The sequence below is a fragment of the Saccostrea echinata genome, unplaced genomic scaffold (assembly GCF_033153115.1).
Source record: "Saccostrea echinata isolate AGI-Se365-2 ecotype Australia unplaced genomic scaffold, CSIRO_AGI_Sech_v1 ptg000043l, whole genome shotgun sequence".
NCBI lineage: Eukaryota > Metazoa > Mollusca > Bivalvia > Ostreida > Ostreidae > Saccostrea > Saccostrea echinata.
The window spans coordinates 3,660,973-3,687,909 of record NW_026889792.1 but is presented as its reverse complement, the minus strand read 5'-3'; the positions used below and the strand labels follow the sequence as shown (position 1 = coordinate 3,687,909).

General features: G+C 33.6%; 1 long non-coding RNA gene, 1 other non-coding gene and 1 pseudogene across 2 annotated transcripts; all 3 read right to left on the bottom strand.

Moving 5' to 3' along the window:
- The window catches only part of LOC133201231 (uncharacterized), a 51,276-nt pseudogene that overhangs the window by 10,982 nt on the left and 13,357 nt on the right, over nt 1-26,937 (bottom strand).
- Nucleotides 13,149-13,222, bottom strand: Trnas-acu (transfer RNA serine (anticodon ACU)). The gene has a single exon. It is a non-coding gene; the product is annotated as a tRNA-Ser (tRNA).
- Nucleotides 14,277-16,483, bottom strand: LOC133201376 (uncharacterized). The gene is made up of 2 exons (XR_009723080.1): nt 15,909-16,483; nt 14,277-14,677 (listed from the first exon to the last, which is right to left on the bottom strand). It is a non-coding gene; the product is annotated as an uncharacterized LOC133201376 (long non-coding RNA).

Here is a 26,937-nt window from a genome sequence, read left to right as displayed (position 1 = left end):
AGGGGGGGGGGAGGTTGCGGCGCGGTTCAGAATTTTTTTGACCAGCAAAAAAAAGTAATTAGTGTGTGAAGGTGTGTTACTGTAAATGTTAAGTAAATTATTAAATTATGAAATTTTACCTGTGGACTAAATTGAGAGTATATACAAATGAAACAAGTAGAATTAACCAAAGCAAAAAAAAAAAAAAAAAAAAAAAAAAAAAAAAGTTTCAACTTTACTGACATTCCTGAGAAGATTTTTAAAAGATGCCACTAAATTCTCACTAATTCTCAACAGCCTTTTTCCCTTGAAAGAGGACATTACCCTTCATTTAGACAAACTTGAATCCCCTTTATCCACGAATGCAACTTCTGGCAAGTTTGGTTGAAATTGGCCCAGTAGTTCTTGAAAAGAAGCTGAAACAGACAGATGGACGACAGACAAAATGTGATCAGAAAAGCTCACTTGAGCATTAATCTCAAGTGAGCTCAGGTGAGCTAAAAATGCCAACCCCAACACTACTTATATCGGAACATGTATAAGAATAACGCAAAAAATAATTTCCAGATGATACTTACTACTGAACAAAGAAAATTAACATTCAATCTCCAAGTATACATGTATATAACTAGAAAAAAAGGATAGGCTGATTTATCAGGTATCTCAAGATGTACGGTATCTTGACATATCATAGAGATGTGCAAAAATCCTGGACACACATTTTTGACCATAACCCCTTCTCCTACAGTATTACGAGTAATGCTAAATAAATACTACTTGCTTACTCACTTATCTGCAATACACTTTGTCTATCCTTCTCTCTCTCTCTCTCTCTCTCTCTCTCTCTCTCTCTCTCTGTGTGTGTGTGTGAGGGTGTGTGTGTGTGTGTGAATCTCTCCCTCTCTCTATCTTTTCACGACCTTTGTAAATATTCTTCCACACAATATACCGGCGACAAAATACCTTTTGTCGCGGACGGCAAAATGTGCCGATGTGTGACTGTACATTTTGTCGTTCATTATGCAGGAAGAAAAAAGGCTCGTCTCGTCACATATTGTTGCCGACGACAATATGTACCGATGGATGACAATATGTGCAGTGAGGGTAGGTACACTGTACATATTGTCACCGACGACAGTATGTACAAACCGACAATATGTACCGCCACAAGGGGTCCTTTAAGGGAGGTACAGAATTACCTGCATAAGGAAGATTGAATATAGACCACAAATATTTTAATTTCATCAAGGATTATAAAGATAAAATTGGTACATCTGATTCTATAGTTATGGATTGCAATTTTTCTCGATAACAATGGTCGAACCATGAACATTGCACCTGAATGTACTTACATTTAATTTGATTGATTATCATTCCAAAATTGCATTTAAATAAAAGTCGAATATTTATGATAAGTATGTATATTTCACTCAATGACTTACGTAAAATAGGCAATTAGATCCTAGAATTACGTTCAACCAAATAGAACCTGATAGAACAATGTTTGATCGTGAAAAAGGATAGTAAAAATGTGTTATTTTTCCGGAATTTCGACCGAGTACTCAAGTACTTGATCAGAAAGGCAGGCGAGTAACCAGTATTAAACTAAAATTGATCGATTAGGCAAAATCTATTTCAAAAATATTCGAAAGAAATCTTGTCTATATTTTTAAAGGAACTGTTTTTAAATCTCTTTGTACTCATAGTGAACTGCTAATGAAAATGCACATTTTTTGCCTTAGGCCATTCCAAGTTTTTCTATGTTTAGCGTCCGCGTGCGCCTAGGTTTTTGACACCCAATATCAGAAAAATAAACAAACAAACAAAATCTGGAGACCTGAAACTGATTATTTTTGTCAAAATCTTTGAATTTGCCAATTTCTCTAAATACTTGTCTACAATATGTCATGTTAGGTAAACTTTAAACATTTAATATCCTGATTTTGCTTAAGAATAGATCTTTTTATGAGAAAAATAGATTAATGAAATCATCCTTTGATTGACCTCATTTTTATGATTATAAATTGTTAGTTTTATTTCTTGGTTTGTGTGTTATATGCGAATAGGTAGGTAGGTTTTTGAAAGATGGGTGGACGCTAAACAGAGAAAAGGCTTGGAATGGCCTTATATATATATATACTGTAAAAATTCAGTATAATGTAGATCTCATTCTTATATATTTAATTTAGGCCTGGTATGTTTTTTGCGATTTCTCATTAAATACTTTGATTACAGATGAATGCTAGAGATTCACATGATTTGATGAAATAATTTCATTTTCATTTCTAGATTTTGTAGATTTAACAGAGGAAGACAAATTAGGGATGGGAAAATAAGAAGATACATCTACAGATAAAAATAAGATATAAAACATAGGAATATGGTTTAGAGCTCAACTTTGTTTGTTAATTGAAGTAGATATTACTAAAGTAAGATGAACCCTTAAAAATATGCCAAAGTTAGTTTGCTTTAGGTTACTATAGTTAACTAAAATTAGCTATAGTTAATTCTTTGATGCTTTTATAAATTTTAAATTTTAAAAAGTGTTTTTAAAAATTAAACTTTTTGTTTAGAAAGCATATATTTTAGAAAAGCATGTATACTCATGAAATAACTGCCGAGTTGTCGCTGCTTTATTCTAACATCTCAATGACGTCACCCGCGTGTGGCAGTGGTTAGAGCCTTTTCTCTAGAGTCGCGGAGTAAGGAGTTGATCCTTCCGTCCCAAGTTCGAATTCCAATGCGGGAAATGAAGACCATTCCTTCGGATAAAACCGTATAAACTGTGTCGCAGAAGGTGCTGGCACGAAAAAGATCCTTCACTGCTCAATCGCCCTAAGTGCCGAATTTATGTATAAATTTGCAGCCCTCCATCAGCAAGTGGTTGCATCTCCCTTTTAGTGAAAAATTCTCGAGAGGGACGTAAAACAACACACAAACAAAAACAATGATTATTTGAGACTATAAATGCATGACCAATATTAGAAGAATCTTTTAATGTAAAATTACAGCTACTTATCATAGGAAGTTGTGTAACTTAGCAAATATTTTGTCTCTTTTATCCCTAAGAAAAACTACAAAATTTAAAAATCTGTAACAGATACTTTCACAGTATCTTCTTCTTCAAACCTCTCTTACATTGTATGCAATAACCAACTCATCTTTTGAACTATAATTAACTACACCGGTAGATCTGCAAATAGATTTCAAACTGATTATTATCATCAATGGAGCCAAATAAGAAATAAAAGTACTTTTTTTAACAAAAAACGTGGTTCCCAGATCTCTTCTTACATTTTACGTTGCAGTCAATTCATTTTTTTGAATATGATTAATGGTGTCCTGTAGATATACACTAAGGTTTTTGTCCTGACCCAGAACTTCTCTTTATATATATATATATATATATATATATATATATATATATATATATATATATATATATATATATATATATATATATATATATATATATATATATATATATATATTGTACCAAGTAGCCATCTTCTTTCGGACGATATGTGTGATGTTCTAATAAAAGAAGATGTGCAAAAGAGGATTAGAATTTACTGTCTTCCAAAAACGGCTCTGTAGTTGTACCAATTTATTGACTAACGCTTTATGCATGTCTGATTCCAGACAATTATGTGATTAAAGAAAAGAAGAGGCTTAGCGCTTTTATTTTCTAAAACAAAGTTTCATATGAGAGTCCAGATATTTTAAAACAGGCTTTGTGAAATTGCTATGTTCTTGAATGTTGCAAAACATGCTTCACCGAAGCAGTGCATCGTGTTATCTTGTCCCTTAAGGACAAACATGGGCTAAATTCAGAATCAAAATTATATTCTAGGTCTTTTTTCCTTCTTTGGGTTTTGATTTTGTCTGTAAATAAACATTTATAGAATCGAACTTTAACATGAGTACAAGATTTCAACCCCAAACCCTACTCAGAAAATGCTTAGACTATCTATCTATCGATCCATTCATTCATCCATCAATCGATATCTGTTGTGCAATATATATATATATATATATATATATATATATATATATATATATATATATATATATATATATATATATATATATATATATATATATATATATATATATATATATATATATAAGCACATTTTACAACAACTCTTAAACTAACATAACTGCCCTAAGTGAAGAAATATCAATATAGAAAGCACAACGAAATTCACTTTTTATAATTATAAGGATACCCACTTCCGCCCTAGCCCGAATTTGAACTCTCGACCTACGGAATCTGTCTCCTAGCAGTACGGGGACAGAGCGCTAGACCGATCGGCTATCTAGCAAGTCAAAATGTTCGAATCCTGATGAAAAATATTCTTAAACATATCTTATAGAAAAAATTAACATCAGCTCTCCTTAATAATGTATCAGTGTGCAATAATCACCTTCATCTAGTGTTTATGTATCTCAATTAATTCGATAGGCAAGGGCATGTACAATCAAACCAAGCTATCGTAAGTCAGGCTATTGACAAATAAGTTAGAAATACTATAGTATCCACATCTTCTTTGAAGTCAACGCTTTGCAAATTATATTGTCATTATAATGACCTTGTTTGCAATAGCAATTTGTTGTTGTTTAGACTTTCAATTATTGAATTTGAAGAGAAAATTTGAACATAACCTAAGATTGGGTAGCTTTTACCCCAGAGAATAGAGTTTGTAATAAGTGGCAATCACCCTATGTTCTGAAGGTAAACTTTTTGTTTTACTTCGTTATCAGTTGCTATTAACGTACCTGAGATAATTTTTATGTCTGGTTTAATTTTCAAAGAAGGAATTTTCACCACCTATTGCGATCCAGTTCTAACCTCCGGCTCTGTACTTAAACATGCTTATGATAATAAGCTTAATTAATGTGTTCATTTTCACTAATGATCCATTCATTCTTGAAAAATATTGTTTTGTATATTAATTACCAGAACATATCCATTAGTACATTTTTCTTAGAGGTTAGCATCGTTATTATTTTAACAAACTTGAATCCACATTTCTGAGAGAAATTGTTTTGTTCATCAGAGTTATTTTCTTTGCGACCAAAACATTTATTCATATGAAGGAAGCAAAATAAAAAAAAATGATATTTTTTAATACAAATTTGTCTTGAAAACACTATAATACATCTATCCATTTTAGAAAAAAAAAATCAACAAAGATATTTTTTGTAGCATAAATACTATTATTTCTTAGTTGAAAATTCAGAGAAAAATTCAGTATTTATTTACACAAATAAGGGCAATGAGGCATAGAAGCGAAAGGTAACACCATAAAAAAGTACAATACATTATAATTCATTATTAACCGCATTTTGTCAACAGAAGAACAAGATGGAATAGGAGAAAGAGCTGGAAAGGAATGAAGCGTGGAACACAGGCTCGGAAATGGTGAAGAACATCAAAGATACACTATTCATGGCAAAGCAAACACAATTGTCTTCTGTCATCTTATTTTAGTTCATCCCGCAATTTAAACGCATACGAAAAATAAACGTTAATGTGTCTGATATATGGTTCAAATGAAGTTCACTGATTTAGTTACATGTCACGCCTGCATCTTCTCTATGGAAGCAGTTATGGATTCCAAAAGGTTGGTGTGTACAATCCAAAATATCAGACTCTGTTCCATTACAAGCAACATTGTCCAACCAGATTGGACCAACCCCTCTTCCAAAGAAAGCATCTTTGTGTGCCGTAGCGTTTCTGATTTAAACAGAAAGGAAATTAAATCGATAGGAAATTAACAAGCACTACGTGATAGATATGACCTTCATTCAAGAGCATGGTACACTATCAGCTCATTAACATAATATTTCAATTTATTTTAATCAAGGGTGTCAGTCATGACCTGCGTACTTACCATTTCACATGTCATAGATATATTAAGCTGTGAAAGCGACATCAATCAACCAGACTTGTAAGAGATTAATTAGGACCCGACAAGCAACACAAGAGTCATCAAGAACAAGAATCAATATGTCTTAGAAGCACAACACGCTAACTGCAATCTAATCACTATTTGCAAGTATCTGAATCCAACATGCTCAAACTGCATGAAAACATTCAAAAGAAACTTTCCAAAATGCATTCAAATGGGTCATTGGACAAGGACATTTACAAATGTCTTAGTGACAAAAAACCTTCACTCAAATGTGAGCATTTATATCTTTTACAAAAACCCACAAAATACCTGAAACATTTACAACGCTCTAATGAATGGTCAGTGCAGCATTAGGAAATTTCCACCTGGTAGACCAATTATCTCGCAATGCGATACGCCAACAGGGAAAATGGGGTAATATTGTGATTACTTTCTTGTCCCTATATTACAAAAACAATCAACTAAGATTAAAAACACTACAGACTTTATCAACAAAATTGAAGGCCTTACACTACCAACAAGCGCATTATCAATAACTTAGGATGTGATGAGCATGTACACAAACATGGAACTCAACGAACTTCTCTCTTGTGAATGAGGCCTACTCACAGGCCAATAAAACGGAATTAGATATTCCATATCCTAACCCTAAGGATCTAACGTTCTTACTGAAATGCGTCTAGGAAAATAATTACTTTGAATTTGACGGAAAATATTACAAACAAATTATAGGAGCAAGCATGGGTGCCATGCCAAGTCCAGAGACCTGTGATATCAGAATGTATCAAATCACACAACATATTATTGCACAATTCCATCATGCTAGCAAAATTATCTTCCACGGCAGATACCGTGATGATGGTTTCATAATATTCAAAGAAACCCAACCAGAGATAGAAGAATTCTATAATATTGGCTATCACTATCACAAGCAACTAAGATTTACATTTGAAATTTCTTCATCTACTGTGAACTTTCTTGACACTACATTTTACAAAGGACTCAAATTTCAATATTTTAACAAACTTGACATCAAGTCATTTACCAAGCCAACAAATAACTTTCAGTATCTACACAGAAAGAGCGCTCAAAGCCCAGCTGTTTTTAAACGATTCATTAAAGTAGAATGCATTAGACATGCAAGAAATACTACTGACCCTTTAATATTAAATGCAACACTTAATAACTTCAAAACGCTCTTATCAAAGCGAGGTTACTCTACCTCAGAAATTGATCGTACTATCAAAGAAACGATCAACATAAACCGATCAAAACTCATCCTTAAAAACACTAAAGAACAACCAATACGTATCCCTACAGTATTGGTTACTAAATTTAACCCTTGCATTAAAGGACTGAAAAAAAAAGAATCCTGAAATATTGGAATATCATTCTTAGAAATCCAGAATGCAAAAATTCTCAACCAATCATCGCTTACAGCAAACACAAGAACATAGGCAACGAGATAATCAGGTTTCACTTAAAATAAACATCATATTATGTGTCTGTGGCCCCTGATGAGGCTACTTAACTGCCGAAACACTCTACAACTACTTGCATAATTCAAATTAGTCGGTTTTATAAAAAAAAAAATATTACTGTAAGTGTGGTTCGGAGTGTCGGGTCCTAATAAATATCTTTCAACGCTGTTTGATTGATGTAGCTAATTTTCACACTCGAACATAAAAAATGATGTGTGTCATAAGCATTTACAAACGTTTTGGTCGATCATTAGCAACATTCTATTCACTTTGGAATCCATTTCAAAAAATAATTAAAAAAAATCCCCACTATCAAGCAATTACATGTATATTTAAAAAAACATGTAAATGATAAGCTATTGTTTTCGTATTACATATATGAAGAGATCAATATAGAAAATTTCACTTTTCTTATATAGGATGTTGCATCCCTTTACCCAGAAAATCCTAACATGCGACAAACAACAGTTGCGTCGTTATCATCCCAGCCATCATCACACACAGTTCCCCAGGTTCCATTTTTATGCTTTATCTCTACTCTTCCTTCTTGGTAAGAGGTACCATTGACAATCCTTATGTCTGTAATTAAATTGATGACATATAAATGAAAACGCTTTAAAAAGAGTGATAAAACAAGTTGTAGGTTCTTTAAATGCTGTAATGTACTACTTGGGAGTTTAGAGCTATAAAAAGATTGTAAATTGCTATATACAACTCATTTTAAAAAGAATGTGCTGTAATTCATTACTTACATAGGGAGTCTCTGTATTCGGTTTAGGTCGATTACAGTTTTTATCCATGATTGAAACATCCGGCAAATATAACCACTTACACGCACATGATTTGCGACGGACAACTGCATGTAAGTTTTCTGTGCACTGATTGCTTTAACACTATATAATTATTTTAATTTTCTTAGATCACCTGAGTCACTCCATTTTTGTCTGTCGTCGTGCGATGTGCGTTAACATTTGCACATTTTTAGCTTCTTCTCTGAAACCGCTCAACCAATTTCAACCAAATTTGGCATATAGCATCTATGGGTAAAGGGGAACAAAAATTGTGAATTTCATGGTCTCTGCCTCCCAGATGGGGCCTGAGGGGTGGGGCTAAAACCACCAAAATTAATGCAATCTTTAAAAATCTTCTTCTTTACTCCTGGACATCAAGCAGTCAAACTGTTGGCATGATTGTCATAAGCATTAAGCCTTCTACCAAAATTGTGAATTTCATGGTCCCAGGATTAGGGGTTCTGGTAACAGGGATGGGCACTATTGATTATATAGTGAAAATGCATTAATTCTTTGAAAATCTTCTTCTCTGCTCCTGAGTATTAAATAAACTAATTAAGTACATAGTTATAATGAGCAAGATTGTCTCTTCCAAAATTGTGAATTTCATGCCCCAGGGTCAGGGCTCCGGTGTTAGGGGATCTATTGATTACATGTATATAGGGAAAATGCATAAATTCTTTCAAAATGTTCTTCTCTGCTCCTGGGTATTTTTCAAACAAAGGAAGTGCATGGTTATGATAAGGAAGAATGCCTCTTCCAAAATTGTGAAATTCATGGCCCCAGGGTCAGGGGTTCTGGTGAAGGGAGGCGGCTCTATTGATCATATAGTGAAAATGCATTTTTTTTTTTCCAAAATTATATCTTTTTCTGCTACTGGTTATAAAGCAAGGAAACAAGTGTATAGTGATAAGCAAGGGTGCTTATTCCAGAATTGTGAGCTTATGGCCATTGGATCAGATGTGTAAGGATGGGGCTTTATTTATTTAATAATATAGTGAAAATGCATTTCTTTGAAAATTTTCTAGGCTTCTTGACATATTCGAGGCAAACAGAGAAAAGTTTTAATATGCAAGGGTATTTTTTACCAGAATTTTGAACACCTGGACCATTTAATCAAGCTTAAGTGTTCTGGTCCTGGCCAGTGTTTTATTAACTTGTATTCTGTTGAGCAAAGTTATTCCTCTCTGTCATTCACCTTTGATAATAAATCCCTGAAAATAATGTATTTGAACGCTTAATAGAATAAGAGAATTATGCAAGAATATTTATTGTATAATACAAAAAGGACTTTCATAGTTTTAATGATCAGGTAGACTTGGAAATAATAGATGAATAAAATTGAGACAAAAATAACTTATTTTTTAAATTGTTCTTCAAAGGCCAAGAGAGGCCAATGTGAGAAGTAATAATATGGGGTTAAAAAATAGACAGTTTGTTAATAGTCTGTATGGTAATAGTGATAAATGGGGGACAGATAGATACTAGACCAATTAATTTGTTGATGCAAATCATACTATTTTTCTTGCTTTTGGGCAACAAAGCTTCATTTATCAGTTTATTGATCCTCTAAATTGTTGTATTGTACTCAGCTGACCGTTAAGGCCTTTGGGCCTCTTGTTTCATTACCTATTCGAAATGTAAAAGGTGGAAATATCACACAGCAACAATTTTTCAAATTCCCACTCACCAAGTTTTTTCTTTAAACCACGAAAATTGGACCCCAAGAAAATATTTGAATTTACAGTCTTTCTGAACTTTAATTATTGCAATTAAGTAATTCTGTCGATTTGCTAAATAAGAAGTGTTTTTTTTTTTTTTTTTTTTTTTTTTTTTTTTTTTTTTTTTTTTTTGCAATTTTATAGATTTATTGAAGAAATATGTCTTGATTAATTCAAGATCAGATCTTATTTGAATATCTACTAATATACTGTCTCTAATCAATTCCAATAAATTCATGTATGTATTTAAAAGTTTTTTTTTTGTATAGTTTATAATTTTTCTCCTCATATAATCTTCTTTGTCTTGATTATTTCGAGATCTAGCTACATTGAATTTTTGCAAGATGTGTAGGTCACCTGTGATTGTAATTTGTTTCCGACAAAAGTCTATATTTATTCTCTAATTTTAATATCGTCATCAGTTTTCATTCTAATTTTATGTTTAGTTGTATTGAAGTTTTTTGCAGACTCGATAAACCCAAGAAACTTTAATTCTTTGTTACTGAGTTGTAATTAGAGTTTATACCTAGAATAACTTTACCTTCAAGGACAAAGTTCTGTTTCAAACCTCTGCTATGTTTGCTTTAAAGATACATAACACAAACAAAAATCTGATGCCTGGATTGATATATATTTTTGACTGATTTTGAATGGAAATGACATAAATAATAAATCCCTAAAATATAAAGAAATCGTAAATTTTCTTTGGTGCTAAAATTTGCGACTTCGTTTTGTTTTCTCTATAATTCTATACAAAATTTTGCACATAATTTTAACATTGTGACAAAATCTCACAAAATTTTCCCACTTTACACGGCAAACATTATTCAGGTTACCTATTTGAATATATATCTATGAAAAATATTGCTGATTTCTGAAAAAAGAAGTTTGTATTATTCATCCTTAAGTTATATTTATTGGATAGCCAGTAAGCGGTAACCGTTATGTAAGTTTTCGAATAAAACTTAACCTTCACGGTAGCTCAGTCGGTGGAGCGCTCGCTCCGTGATCGGAAGGTCGTGTGTTCGACTCATGGCTGCGACTGACCTAAGTCGATAAAAATAGATAGCAACTGTTCCTTCGCCAAGCGCTCGGAACTTTGGAGTGAAAATAGCGGGTCCTTCAAATGAGACCTTAAGATCGAGGCTCGGTGACACAGTTGGCACGGAATAATTCTGAGTTGTTAAAATAGGTGACACATTTTTAATGACCTTGACAAGCACTTGTATATGAAAGGTAACGCGGGGTAACAAAATATGCGTAAAGCTTTTGACTGCATAGCCGTAAATTATGAAAACTAGTCAGGAGAGCCTCTTGGTTACTAAAATCAGTGTTCAAAATTACTCAGTCGTGAAATGTATGATCACCTGCATATTGATGATGGCAGGTTTATCAAAACCTTTAGATATACCCTTGATGTACTATAAATACACACATTGTTTTTCGATAATTACAGACGATATGAATTTCTGAATTTCTTGCAATCATGGTACGGCTGACGGAAGTTTCATAGGATCTGGCTTTTGCATTGCCTAAATTAAAAAAAAAAGGCAACAATAGGTTGTGCTTCAGTTTGTTTTGAAAGAAGATGGGCGTACTTGGCGTGCGATCTGCAGGAATAATGTGTACGAAACATTATGGTTTAATTGTCCACGATTTCGTCGGCTGACCAGAAGTGGACAAACTTTACAAAGTTACGCACAAAGAAAAATGTTTAGATTTTAAATTGAAGTAGCTTTCAAAGGACAAGGTTCATTTGATATAATATTTGGCCCTGAGAATTTCTAAAAATTAAAGTTTATACTGAATCAAAACTTTACATTGAAAATAAAGGTTGGATATATGCTTGTTAAAAAAATAAACCCAAACTTTGAGAATGTGTCCCCTGTATACTGTTTATCCGTGGTCAAATCATGCACGGAATACGTATTTCCGGAAAAATCGTTAAAAATCAGGGACTTAAAAGCATTTTTCGATAGGTCCGCATCATATCACCACTTTGAAATTTTCACAAATGAAACATCGATATGAAAGCAATTTATATGCATAAAATTACGATGGTGATATTGTGCGGACCATGTTTATTTTCAGAATATGTGTTCATTTTACAGCATGCAATACACATACATTAGACGGTCATTTGCTAGATATAAATAATATTGAGAATATACCTCGCCACCATCGCTAAAAAAAAATCCTTTAATGTCAAGCATAAAATCATAACATCAATATTACGAAGATCTGGTATGTATTAATTCTTTACATGTTGTTCGAATTCTGATACATTAGGCCTATATTAGTCTATCTACAGCATCTTACTTCCGCGCCCCTTAAGTAAGCGACAATGGTCCGAGTTAGACTACAATCTTAATGTTAGGTGGTTAAAGAAAGTAGCAGTTCAGAAAAAAATGCAGTATTTACACTTGTCGTATTTATAAATGTTATTTTACATTCAGTTTATAACCCAGTGCCTGTGTCCATAATCATCTCAAGCTGAACATTAAAACAATTTATACGTCATTTTTGAAAATTGACGTCACAATGGTTTCGCCGATCTATTTGGCCTGTTCGGAAAATGGACTATAAATTTACATGTACATGGACATGAATATTTTGAGCCATTATAGTGAAAATTAGGGGCTAACTTTCTAAGATAAAAGACAACTTGGCAAAATATCACTATAGATTTAACAATGCACCTCTCAGTGTAAAATATGTGAAATGTAGATCAGTTCCGAACATAATCTAGATTGTCATAAATCTTTTATCAATGACTTCAGTTACCTTTTTTGAAGAGTTCCATAAAAATTACCCGTAAAGCCATATACATCACATAAATGTATTTTGGTCACATCATTTCTCGAGATGGTCAAAAAGGGGTAATGTATAGCATTTTATGTACTTAATAAAATTAAATAAAGGTTAGGTGTAATCTAAAATGATAATAATGTAAAAAAAGAAGTAAACAATTAGCTTGAGGGGGGTGGGGGGGGGGTGGGTGGGTTATAAAATACTACATGAGTGATGATATCGGATGAAAGGGGGTCAGGTCCAATTGCTCTTCTTATATTCTTAACATTACTACATATAGATTGACAGACTTATGGAAACTGTATATGCATGAAAACATAATGAAGAAGTAACAAATGGCAGAAGATAAAATAAGGTTTTTTTTTTGAATGTGTAGTATGGAAAGGAGGAATGAGTTAATATACAATGAAAATTCACAAATATATATATATAATGAAAAACATATGGCTGGACCGGGAATCGAACCCGGGACCCCTGCATTAGTAGTCAGGTGCTCTAACCACTGAGCTATCCAGGCCGATTTCCTCAGTCCAGCCTAAATTCCTACATTCCTCCCTCCTTAAATAGTCTTCGCCCCCGAAGACGCAACACAGGTTCACCTTGCCAGGACTTAAAGTGACAGTACGGCGCATCTCATCAAAAAACTGACTAGATAAAATTTTCCAACAAGATTTGGAATTTTTTTACTACTTATAAATGTATAAACTTTCAGAAAATTACAACTTTTACAATTAAATAATTTGGATTATTTCATTAAAATTAATAGTTATTTATGGGACGTAAATATATACATCGCAACGTGTTCGGGGTTCCACATTCCATGCTATGCACGCATGCGTAGTTTTCATAAAAAAAATCATGGTTTGAGAGGGAATCCCGGTAGGCCTGCTACATTGACAAAGTCGACTAAAAATAAAAAAAAAACTGAAAATAGAACTTGAAAAAGCAACTTTCCTGACTAAAATTTAGTTTGGGGATTAATATAATCGCTGGATAAGGAAGAAACGGGAACTCGGCGACACTCACGCAGGGCTCGCGAAGGTTCTATTCGACAGGTTTGTTGATACTTGTTATCATTTCTCATTTTTCCGTCGCTTTCAAAGAAAAAAAAATAGTGTAAACTCAGCATAGAAAAAACATCTTTGACTTATAAACATTGTTGCCATTTGAAATGGTAATTTTTTTTAACTGTGCAGAAAAATATTTTGTTTGACATTTGCCGCGATAACGTATGATTAGTTGGTTTTTCCTTTCTCGGACCCCAATACACAAAACGTCAACATTTGTACTTTTAATTCTTTTAAATTCGCCTGAATGCAGACTAAAATCTTTACGACTATTATTTTAGAATATTTACATTTGCAAATGTTTTCCCTTATATAACATTACTCTGAGCAATACGTATCTATAACTGTATAAATACCTATACGGGGTCAACAGAGGTCATGGATGTGCGTATGAATATTTATGAAAACTAGGTTAACGGCACTATTTTTACTAAGGCAATACACATTTATCGATCGCTTCCGCTTATTGCAGAAGTCTAAAAATAGATATAACCAACATCACAAATTGTATTTATCGTTTTATTTGTATTCCAAGCAGTGGACTCAATCAATAATAAAACATTTCTGCAAAACAATGTCTTATTCATGTATGTCTAAATTTTCGTCTGCTACACTGACCCCAGGTCACTCTAATGTAAACAATGGCTGAATTTGGCAACTTTGATATGGGTGACGCAGAAATGTACCTTCTGCTAGACGATGACATATTTGCATCACTAGATCTTTCCTTTATGGCACCTCTGAGTGTTGAGGAAACTAATGAAATGGAGAAAGAGCTGAAAGTATCAGATATGGAGGGTCTGCCATGTCCTGGTGTGCCTGTTCATACACCCCCACCAGCAAAGAGATTCAAATCTATCTCCGAAAATGAAATGCAGAACTTTCAGGATGCAAGGCAATCTGTATCTACAAAAAGAAACACAAAATGGGGAATCAAGTTGTTTCAAGGTACATTTCACAAGTCAAATCATATTATTGTCAATATTTTAGCTGGTTTGCTGTTTATTTGATCACATTGAGCACAAAATCATGAGTAAAATATGAAATATAATAGTTAAACCAATAACCATTTAGTAAAAGTTTACAACAAAGAAAAGTTGATCCATGATGATTATGATATGTCCGTGTAAGAGAGGCAAGTACATGTTCTATTGTATATTATCTATATGTACAATGAACAGACACACTCACCACCAACAAAGACACACGTGTAAAAACTAAAATACTATACCTAGAGTAGACCAATATGCACAACAAGTGCACAACAAATAACTTGTATGAAATACATGTATCCAATAACAATGCAAACTGCATTAAAAATTTCTCAAAATATTAATAAAATTTGAATCAAATGACATGCAAAAACTTGAGGAAAATTGTTAAAAAAGTAAATAAATAAAACACTGATAAAATAAAAAATTCAAACACTGCAAGAAATATTTCCAATTAATTTTTAGATTGGCACTTGGAAGCCTTTGGTGAACATCTTGACTTCTTGACAGTCACTGCAGAATTGCTAGCTAACAGATTAAGAAAGTTTTATTGTGAGGCAAAGCCCAAAGAATCGAAAAAACGGTCTGTAGAACTTACTGAAATACAAGCAGAAACTTACCACAAAAACTCCTTGAAAAGTCTCAGATCTGCAGTAAACAGGCACCTGCAGGATTTGAGTAGGTCGATTGATGTCGTAAGAGACAAAGAATTTAAAGCTGCCAATCACACCCTTGATGGGATGTTAAAATGTATGACAAAAACGGGGGCTTCAAGGGCCACAAACCACAAAGAAGTAATCCATACAGAGGATTTACAGAGAATCTCCTCCTATTTCAAATGTGCACCATCTTCTCCTATTGTTCTGCGACAATGTGTGTGGTACAACCTTTCCATTCATTTCATTTCCCGTGGTTTAGAATTTCACCATCAGTTACGCAGGGACTCATTTATGTTCCAAAAGGATGAAAATGGCCTACAATATGCCACACTTAGACATGAAACGCAACAAAAAAATTTCCAGGGTGGCATTGGATGTCATGAAGCCCCTTCGGACAAAAGAATTTATGAGATACCAGGGAATGATTTGTGTCCAATAAAGATGCTTCAGCTTCTGATGAGCAAAACAGATAAAAATGCTACTCACCTCTTTAATTCATGCTTTAAGGATGCTCTCTCTCTTCCAGGTCTGCAAGAAGTGTGGTACACTGATAAACCTTTAGCAAAAAGGTCATTCACAGGATTCATGGCCGATATATGTAAATCGTCAAAATGCATGAGGACCTACACACCACACTGCCTCCGTGCCACAGCCATCACAGCCATGAGTGATGCCGGTTTCCAAGCACGCCAAATCATGTTTATGTCGGGACATCGAAGCGAGGCGTCCTTGAAAACATATAACAGAAATCTATCGAATCAACAGAAGCGTTTGGTGAGCTCATGTTTGTCAACAATCACAAATCCCAGTGACAATTGTCCCTTACCCACCTGTACTTCCACTTCTACATCCTCTGCGATGTCAGTTCTTTCAGGAGATTCATCTGCGTCTTGTGTTCTATCAATGAATGAATTGCCTACACCTGTCGACTGCAGCCCTGTTCTTCAAGTTCCTCCACCTCAGTCTTCTGTTAACTCAGTAATGTCCACGGAATATCTTTCAAAGTCAGTCTTCAACAACTGCGTCTTCAATTTTCAAAAGTGAAAGGGCGCATAACAACTGTAACACTGCGCACCCCATTCGCAATACGTTTTCAACAGTTTTTCAAAAAACTACCGATTGAGACATAAAAATGATTTTTTTAGTTATAAACTCTTAATTTATTTATATTTCTTTGTTGATACCTTTGCCCTCGAGCTTTATTATAATTAAACAGTTTTACATTTGATGGAACTTTGTTTTGTGTTTACGTCATTTTGAACGAAGCGTTATGTAGGTCAATGTGAAATGTATGGAAACGTGTTGCAAACAGAATTCAGCAATAGTTATCGATCACAAATGTAAATATAAGTAATAAGGTATCATTTTTAAACATCTATCGGGCTATAAATACGGGTTGGTACGAGATCAAATTTACCATAAAGCCCTTCGGGCTTTATGGAATTTGATCTCGTGACCAACCCGTATTTATATCCCGATAGATGTTTAAAAATGATACCTTATTTCTTAATTATTTTATCAGAAAGTTATGATAATTTGTGTTTTTGAAAATTGCTTTCACCTAATATTCATTATAACTGTAAACTCTACAGTGTAGGCACGTGCCGTTTTAGAATTCACGTGGTACAAATAAACAGATCTAAGATTGCTCAAGTTCGTACGACCCTTGCTTTTCCGGCAGATTCTAATTAGGTTAATTTTGTTTGAGTAGAGAATATTTCTGTTTCTCAAACTGCTTACATCAACTTTACACCTTATTTCTTAATGACATATTGGGTAAATTTGGATGAAAAAGCACACATTTTGCAGCCGTACTGTCGCTTTAACATTAATTACATGTATATTCATTATATTGCCTGAACAAGGTAGGCCACGGCACCATCTGTAGTATGGAAAGGAGGAATGAGTTAATATACATTGAAAATTCATAAATATATATATAATGAAAAACATATGGCTGGAATCGAACCCGGGACCCCTGCATTACTAGTCAGGTGCTCTAACCACTGAGCTATCCAGGCCGATGTCCTCAATCCAGCCTAAATTCCTACAATTGTCAAGAATCACGTAGTTTACTTGTGCTCCTTCTGTATTAATATCCAAAAAGTATTGCCTATTTGCGCGCACATGCAAAACTGAAATTCTGATTGTTTACTAAAATAAATATTAATCTTTGCTAAGAAATGATAAGTATATATCCACGGATCTCTGTGGATAAGTGAAATATTCTCGAACTGTAATGCAGTGATCGTAGAAAATATAGTTGATTTCATTCTTGTTAATTGTTTCAACTGAATGGTAAAATTGAAATAAAATATAAATAGGGTGTCATAGAACATAGAAAATGATTAATGAATGCACATACAATGTATAAGCATCGGATTTATTATGAAATGGATTCCTCGGTGCTGGATTTTGTAGAAAATGTCGTTCTCACAGGTTATTGAAATAATGACTTCCTGGATATCAATATCAACAATCTAGTACGTATTTCAAAGACGGGTCCAGCACCCTCCCCCCCCCCCTTTCGATTTTTTTTTTTTTTTTTTTTTTTTTTTGCTTGTGTGCATTTTCTTTGTTTAGCCTGTTTATACTCTCAATTTATCCATACGTAACGTTCTGGCACGTAGTTTCAGTGCTGATTCCGATTCGAAAAATGTTTCATGTCGAAAAAAAAAATGTGAACCTGCCCCCTTCATGGGTAATTGGTAAAGTTTTACTTGAAATTTCATTACCACGATGAACATAATGATACTTTTTTTCACGTCAACCCCTTTTTTTTTCCTTTTTTATTTTTTGTCATCTTTAAAATATACAATTAATTATCAATAATTATTTACTAAGTAATTACTAATTACTTATGCCTTAATTTCTACGCCTACTATACGTGATATAAGAACTATAAATATTTCATGTAATCAAAGTCCTCTTTGAATAGACCCCCCCCCCCCCCCCCCATAGAACATGTAAAAAGTATCAACTGTACTGCCTGCTTCCTTTCCCCCGAGTTACAAAATAAGATTAATATTGCTTTCTGTTTGTTATGAACAAAGGACCATCTATTTTCAAGAGTTCAGGTTCACAATATTAGATTGACGTATTCTTAATATTATATTAGTATACAGTTAAAGTATAATTATCATTGAGGAAGTTAGCAAGTTCCAGTTCCCCATGGCCAGGACTATTTCCCGAGGTGAAGCCGAGGGAAATAGTCCTGGTCGAAATGATATACTTTTAGTCCAGGTCCAGATGATATACCTTTAACTGTTTTTTTTATACCGATACAAACGTAAAATGTAGAGGATTCAGATAGTGTGATTTCAAAGCAGGGATTAGCTCACTGAACTAACACATGGACATTAGTCCATTCATATATCATACCAATGTAAAAGTAAAATCTAGAGGATTACGGATAACCGTGAATTAGCTTTCGAAGCAAGGATTAGCTCACTTGACTGACACACGGGGATTATTCCATTCTTAACGATTTCTAGGGAATTAGTCACATCTAACGATCTAATGTTATATAGGGAAAAAATCAGTAGAGGTTTAATAAACCAAGATAAAGTAATTGAATACTGTATTTACATATTGATTACCAATTTAATAAACAACAGTGATTTCTGTTCACTAACACTCGATTGTATTTGAACAATTTTCCAAGGGAAATAAGGCAGGCACTTTATCCTGGAAATGAACTAGATTAGCTCATAATGTACACCTTTATATGATAAAATGTTCTCAAAGTCTAAAAAATGTTTTCCCTTGGTGTTTAGAGCTTCCTTAAAACACACGCTTGCATAGGTTGTCGTTACAAAGGTATATCGATTACTTAGAGGAAGCAGTAAGAGATCCGAAAAGGGGGGGGGTTATCCGGACACCACCCCGATAAATACCCACCACTTATATAAAATTCATATAGCAAATTACCAAAAATATGAAGGAGGAAGGGTCAAGTAAACTTTGTAAAGTTGGTAAGACATGTAGGAAGGTAAAGTGACATCCCCCCTTTCAAAATAGGTTTTTCAGGTTTAGGTTAGTTTTCTTTTCTTTAAATAAGGTTTTGTCCTTTGGGTCGATCTTTTTTTTTTTTTTTTTTTTTTTTTTTTTTTTTTTTTGAGTTGGTGTGGAACACCTTTTTCTGGGAAAAATTACAGGAAAATTCCTCAATTGCGCTGTCTAATTTTTCCGCGATTCCACATTGCTTTTCCGCGAAAAATCCTTCTTTACCCTGAAGTACTAGTGTTTTTTTCTTTTCCGCGAAAATCTTCTCTTAACCAGGTAGTACATTTTGCTCCTTGTCTACCACGGGGATGAATTATTGTAAAAGTCTCTAAAACATCGTTAATAGACCAGGTAGATTGTAGGTCATCGTCGCAATAACCTATACATCTTCACAATGTCAAGGTTTTGAGAAAAATTCCTATTTAAAAAGGTAGTGAAGAGAAACAATATCACAAAACCTTGACAATGTGAAGATGTATAAGTTAATACGTAGAAAATGTCGTTGAAACATGCTGTCTGTTCAATAACCCATAGATCCTAATATATTCATGTGTCGGAACAAGCTTCAATTTTGAAGAAAAAAAAAGGTAAATTAATTGCTGATAACTTCGATGTTGGAATATTTCCGAATTGCTGAAAGAAAAGAATAAACGAAGGTTCACATCCTTTCCTTTTTTAAGGATGGGCTCTACCTCTGGACAGTGCAAATAAAATATTATAATAGGTAGATACAGGTAAACTTATGTAAATCAAACCACAGAAAAGCAGTGTCAAGTAGGGAGCGTAAACTGGTTTTTTTTGGGTTTTTTTGTTTTTTGTTTTTTTTTTTTGAAAATATAATGCAGATAAGCAGGAAGATATATTATTACACACAAAATCATTTCCTTGAACACCTGCAATCAAAATCCAAGAAAAAGTTAAACGGTCCTTTAAGTCTTTTTTTACAAAGCTTGGCAATTACGGATCGTTAAGTTAAAAAAATAAAACCAATACTTTGCTTCGCAGCTATGTTAAGGCTTCCCGAAGCTTTAAAATGCGCTCAAAACATAATATGTCATTGCGAGGTCGGTTTTGGTTTTAATTTATAAATATTGAACTTTAGTACTTCCAATTTATATAAAGGGTTTCCTCGGCTATATATTAGTATATTTGTTATGATATCACATGACTTTGTTGATCACGTGACGGTCATTTATAATTTTTGGAAGTGTTTCATATAAATCGCTTCGGCGCAGCTGATTAACACAATAATTATTTACATTTTGTTATATAAATAAACTCATCGTATCCTTGTGTATCCGAAATGTGCTTGGGAAAAGTCATAGTATTACTTGGGTACAAAATATTTCCTGAGAAATTCAACTTACCTACAAATTTGAGGGTATTTTCCACACAATATCGTAATCTGTATTAAAACAAAGCCAACACACATTTTTCCCAAGCAAGATTCAGTTAGAGAACAACCTCTTCTTACAGATTTCCACAAAAATTCTCAAATTAATCCTCATTAATCACCTGCGCCAGACTCTTTTATACACACAAAACAAATTCTACCTCCAACCACGGGTATAAAACAGAGTACATTTCAAAAGTATATTTTTCATAAGCATTTTGAACATGATGAATTTCAATCAAGGGTAGGTAAGCGGTGTATTTTTAAAATATTCGGACATATAAGACTTAAAAAACCTTTAACGACCCGTGAATTTTGCAATAGCTATCTAGCATTTTACATGCAGTTTGAAATAAAGTGTAAAGTTCATGACACTCTCCCCGTCATAACACCTCAAGTTTGCAGTGACCTGACGTCATTTTCCATTATGACGTCATATTTTGGTAGTTCAGAGATGTGAAGGCACAGAGTGCACTGTCATATTCTACGGGAAGCCTTAACCTACCTGCGTTGTGCCAAAGGGGGGCTCGGAAATTCAGAAATCCGCTTAGAATGTACTCTACATGTACACCCCTTTTTTCCCTTATGATTCAAAAATTTTCAAAGCCAACCATACCAATTGATTTAAGATTTGTCTTTAATTATGAAAAATAATTTAGTAAGCATGGAACTAGTATGTTATCACATGTATATCAATACATCGAAATGTACGTTTATATGAAAATGAGTTTTAATATACGTACATAGTAAATATACATGTAAGCTGGATTTATTTTAAAACATGACGTCCCATTCTTGTTCATGACGTCGCATAAAGCAACGTCAAAATATCACAACGTTATCGTAAACTATGCTACTTTTACGTTTATATAAAACATAAATAAAGCTTTGTGCATGCATATATTGATAATTTCATGAAAATATACACTCTCTTAAAGAGTTTCAAGGAATATTATTTAATTTTGACACGGGGCCAAATTTTGTACCAAACGCACCTTGTCCTTTGAAATATTTTAGTCCACTTATCTTAATAGTTACGATAACACAGTAATACTTCACATAAATAACAAGAAGACATTGATGTAACCATCAATTGTCGCCCGGGAAATAAATAAAGTAAACAATGGAAATGAGTCTTGATCATCAAACCGCTTCGATATTTGTGAAAAAGGCATGCGTCTATATGATGGAGACGATAGTCGAGAATATTTTGAAAACTTATAGTCGGATGAAAATCGAACAAAAACGATACCCTTTTAAACTTTATCAATTCCTCAAGTAAATGTTGGCTGCATAAAATATAATTTGAAACCAGACACATGCATCACCTATTTTCAAAAATGTCTTTCACTTAAAGAATATAAAACACGAACTGTGTAAAGTAATTTTTTACGTTTTTATGCGATAAGTAAAATTCGATGTTCTAAAAAAAAGGGACCTGTCGTTTTTTCGATAGTAAATGATAAGTAACTTTATATATTAAATATGAAAAACATATATATATTTACAGATTCACTTTATGGAAGTAAATATATTGTGTATCTCGTAATTTATAAAGGGAAAGAACATTCTGATTAACAATCTTTTTAATGTTTAGAAAACCTTTAATTCTGAATAACTTCTCCCACCTCAATCCCCATATACCAACACTTAAACATATATGTATAGAGCAGCCCGGTCCTCCGGGCTGCAATAAACACCTAACAAGATAATAGGGTATGATGTATGAAATGAAGTTTCAGTAGGTTTGAAAAATTGCATTCGCTCCCCGTGCAACTGAACCAAAATTTATCTCTTCTGAAAGTTATAATTCAGTAAATAAAATTCAACTGATAAACGACTTGATTGTTTGTATTAAAAAAAAAAGCTCCATGCGAGGATCGAACCAAAAACTTCTCGACTGCGATGTGTGCTGGACTTTTAACGCACACTACTAAGCTATCATCGCTACACAAACACTCAGGAATTTAAAATGACAAAGAAGCAACGCATTTAATTATTGGTATTTTTCTTTTGGGAGGGGGTCATTTTTTATAGTCTCTGGGTCTTCTCTCCATTTTTTACAAATGCTTGTTCGTTTCTTTGAATATTCATTTGAATGCAAATAAAATTTTAAATGTGCACAACTTATAACTAAGAAATCTTCCGATACAATTTGCAGTAAATTATCATAGTGACGCTTGATTGATTGATTGTATATTGTTTTACGTCCCGTTCGAGAATTTTTCTCTCATATTCAGACGTCACCAAATACCGGTGGAGGGCTTCAAATTTAGACCTTTACTCGACACTCATGGCCATTGAACAGTGAGGTTTCTTTCTTTACCAACGCCAACAATGACTCGGTTTATAAGGTCTCATCCGAAAGACTTGCAAATTTCACTTCAAAGTGCCAAGCGCCTGGCGAAGGAACAGTTGCATTTTTTATCGACTAAGGTCAGTCGCGGCCATGATTCAAACACACGACCTTCCGATCACGGAGCGAGCGCTCTACCGACTGAGCAACCATGACAGTCTCGTAGTGACGAAGTCTGTTTATTAATTGTGTTGAAACGCAAAGTTGAAAGTCATTGTATGTGACATGTTAATTGAGATGCTTTTCCCTAATAAATCTTTCAACTAAAAGTTAAATACTATGCATGTTTTTTCTTTAATTACTGTTATTAAAGGAAATTGAACATTTTTTAAATATTCGAAATGTGTACCGCTATTTGTACATAGATTTATTTATGTGTACTTTCAATTAAAGTCTACAAAGAAAAATTCTCATATTCCAATGAAAAATTTTGTTTGTTATTTGTGAATCCACATTGCTGCAGTAGTTTGTATTTTGATATGCGAAATTATTCTCTAATCCGTTTTTTTTTTTTTAAATTGCTTTGTTAGTCATACGTAAATTTCTTTGTTCTGTATTGTTAAGCTGCTCGTAAGCAAAATGAATCAATAAATGAAAGCATAAATAAATAAGTAAATATATAAAATAATACACATGTATTGATTTAAGAATAGGCTAGACTGGGTATAGAGAGTATAATTAGATATAGTTTGACATGGATACCAAATCTGAAAGAGAGACAAAAGGACTCTGAAAGGAGGACATCAAAATAGAAATGAAAGAATTAGGGTGAAAAAACTTCACCAGAGTTTCGCGTGACAGAAGTCAAAGGAGAAAGCTTTTAGCCACCTTATTTGCAGAATTGCATGAAAAGAATAAGTAAGTAAATTTAATTAATAAACTTTAATAAACAACACGAATAATAGTAAGAGACTTTACTTATGGCCAATGGGGCCACAAAGCTCACCTGAGTCACTGTAGTCCTGCTGTTTTTCATCCCTATATATTCATTTGTAAATCTTTGATTACAAATTGGACCCCCTCTACTCAAGGGACATGATTTAAACAAACTAGAATCTAAAGAATTACTCATTTTTTAATTATCCCTTTGGAAAAGGACATATCCTTTTATCTGAATAAAATCTAAATCCCCATTAACTAAGAATGCTTTGTGACAAGTTTGGTTGAAAGTGGCCCAGGGATTCGATAATGTTAAAAGTTTACAACAGACGGAGAGATGAAGCCTGAAAAAAAATGTGATCAGAAATGTCCTGTTCACATGGAGAATTTAATTCGAATTAAACTTAAGTTACTGCGAATTAATGCCCTGTTCACACGAAGAGTTTAATTAGAATTAAACGTAAGATACTGCGAATTAAATTTGAACCGCGTTCACACGGAAAATTTAATGCGAATTAGTTTAATTCGAATTAGTTTACTGCGCATTAAATTACTTCGCATTAGCTCCGTGTGAACGCTTAGCGAAGCTAATTCGAATTAAATTCTGACGCATGCGTAATGGCAGAATTAAGTCACATGCCACATATCGGTGGTCAGATATAGGTACTTGTACTATTTTTGAGTGAAAAACTATAGGAAAATTATGTTAATCACTAAAATGTGTACAGACACTATGACATTATGTCAAATTGATCTGCCTTACATAGGTGACGTGATTTGTAAATGACGTCATAATAGCCTTACTGAACAGCCCTACTGTAGAAATAAAATTTTAATTCGCTTTAGTTTACTTCGCATTAGCTGTCGTGTGAACGCAATTTAATTCGCATTAGTTTAAATTCGCATCATTTTACTTCGTATTAATTTACTGCGAATTAAACTCTCTGTGTGAACAGGGCATAAATTTGAACCGCGTTCACAAGGGAAATTTAATGCGAATTAGTTTAATTTGAATTAATTTACTGCGCATTAAATTACTTTGCATTAGCTCCGTGTGAACGCTAAGCGAAGCTAATTCGAATTAAATTTTGATGCATGCGTAATGGCAAAGTTAATGTCACATGCCACATGTCGGTGATCAGACTTGGGTACTTATGCTATTTTTTTTAGTGAAAACAAAGGAAAATTCCATTAATCACTGAAATGTGTACAAAAACTATGACATTATGTCAAATATGGATCTGCTCTGCATAAGGTTACGTGATTTGAAAATGACGTTATAATACCCTTACTGAATAGACTTACTGTAGAAATGAAATTTTAATTCGCATTAGTTTACTTCGCATAAACTGTCGTGCGAACGCAATTTAATTCGCATTACTTTAATACGCATTATTTTACCTCGCATTAATTTACTGCGAATTAAACTCTCCGTGCGAACAGGGCAAAAAGCTCACTTGAGCTTTTAGCTCCGGTGAGCTAAAAACCCTAAAAGTAAAATATCAGGATACCATTGCAAATGTTACAGCCTGTGAATTCAATTGAGTCCCCAGTACAGTTTTTCCCGTTGTATTGTGGACTGGGATTATTACAGCTACGAGATCGGTTACGTGAGCATGTTGCGGTACATTCTCCCCATTCACTCCAAATTCCCCATCCACCATCAACTGAAAAAAATATATATTTAGGTTTGTGGGAATTACATTGCATTTATAAATACAATGAATCTGACTCATTAAGAAATATTTATAGAGGATATCTATATTGTGTGATTTGATACTTGCTTTATCCAATGGGTTTAAATGGTGTATATTAGCGAGGCTTGCTCATACGATTTTCGTTTTAAACAAAACTTCGAGAATACCCCTGTGAATCTATGAATGATTTCAATCAAAATCTATGACGTCACACTGTTGACGTGACATGCCGAAAGAAAGTTATTTGTAGATCATGTACAAAATATGAAATCTTTGAATGATATCTGTTGCGTCCTTTAAAACGCATGTGGCATTCTGTTGGAGATTTATTTCATACAAACTTTAGATCGACTGGAAGTTGTAAGAACCGAGGAATCATGAATCTTATTCTGAAATCATTCTGTGTACGCAGCGACAATGGCAATGCTACTGCCAAACTACTTGTAGATCCATGGAAAGTCATAAAGTGTAATGTAAGAAAGCATTGCTGAAAGTGGCTAGACAAAGGAATCTTTCACCACCAAATTAACTGCTAGGCAAAACGTTTCCTAAGAGAAAGATAGTGAGGGGGTGGGGGGTAAAATCCGTCATTGTAGTAGCCAGTAAGATACATGTGCATGTTTTTTTTCTTTAGCAAAACAGTTTTTGTAATAAATCAACATTTATCTCGTTGTCCCCATTAAAAACTGTGAGAAATACACAGTAGAACAGGCTTAAAGCGAACAGTCTTATAAAAAAATTGAAGATTATAGCAGAGTGAATTTCAATCCCCATGGTTTTAAAATATATTGTGAATTTAACGGACACAACGAATTATTTTTATAACGTCTCATCTCTTTTGATCAGCAATTAACTATAGCAAAGCATCAAAATGAAATCAAATGTAGTAGACAGTCCAGCAACTTGCATCTTCATATGTAGCGAGTTTGATTATTTGATCCTTTCTAGTGTTGCTGTCACGTATGACGGCAATTATTATTTCGGAGTATCAAATTAGAGTTAGGTTTGTCACAATGTCATTCACTCCAGCACTTTACCCTCTTGGCTGGAATTCATATGATACATGCAATATGGCTTAAGTCCTCTCATCTATCCCTCTGTATTTTCTACGGTTACGTGGTACAGTGTATGGCATCTCTCTCCCAAACCAAAATATACTGCTTTATTCAGTTCGACTTGTTTTGA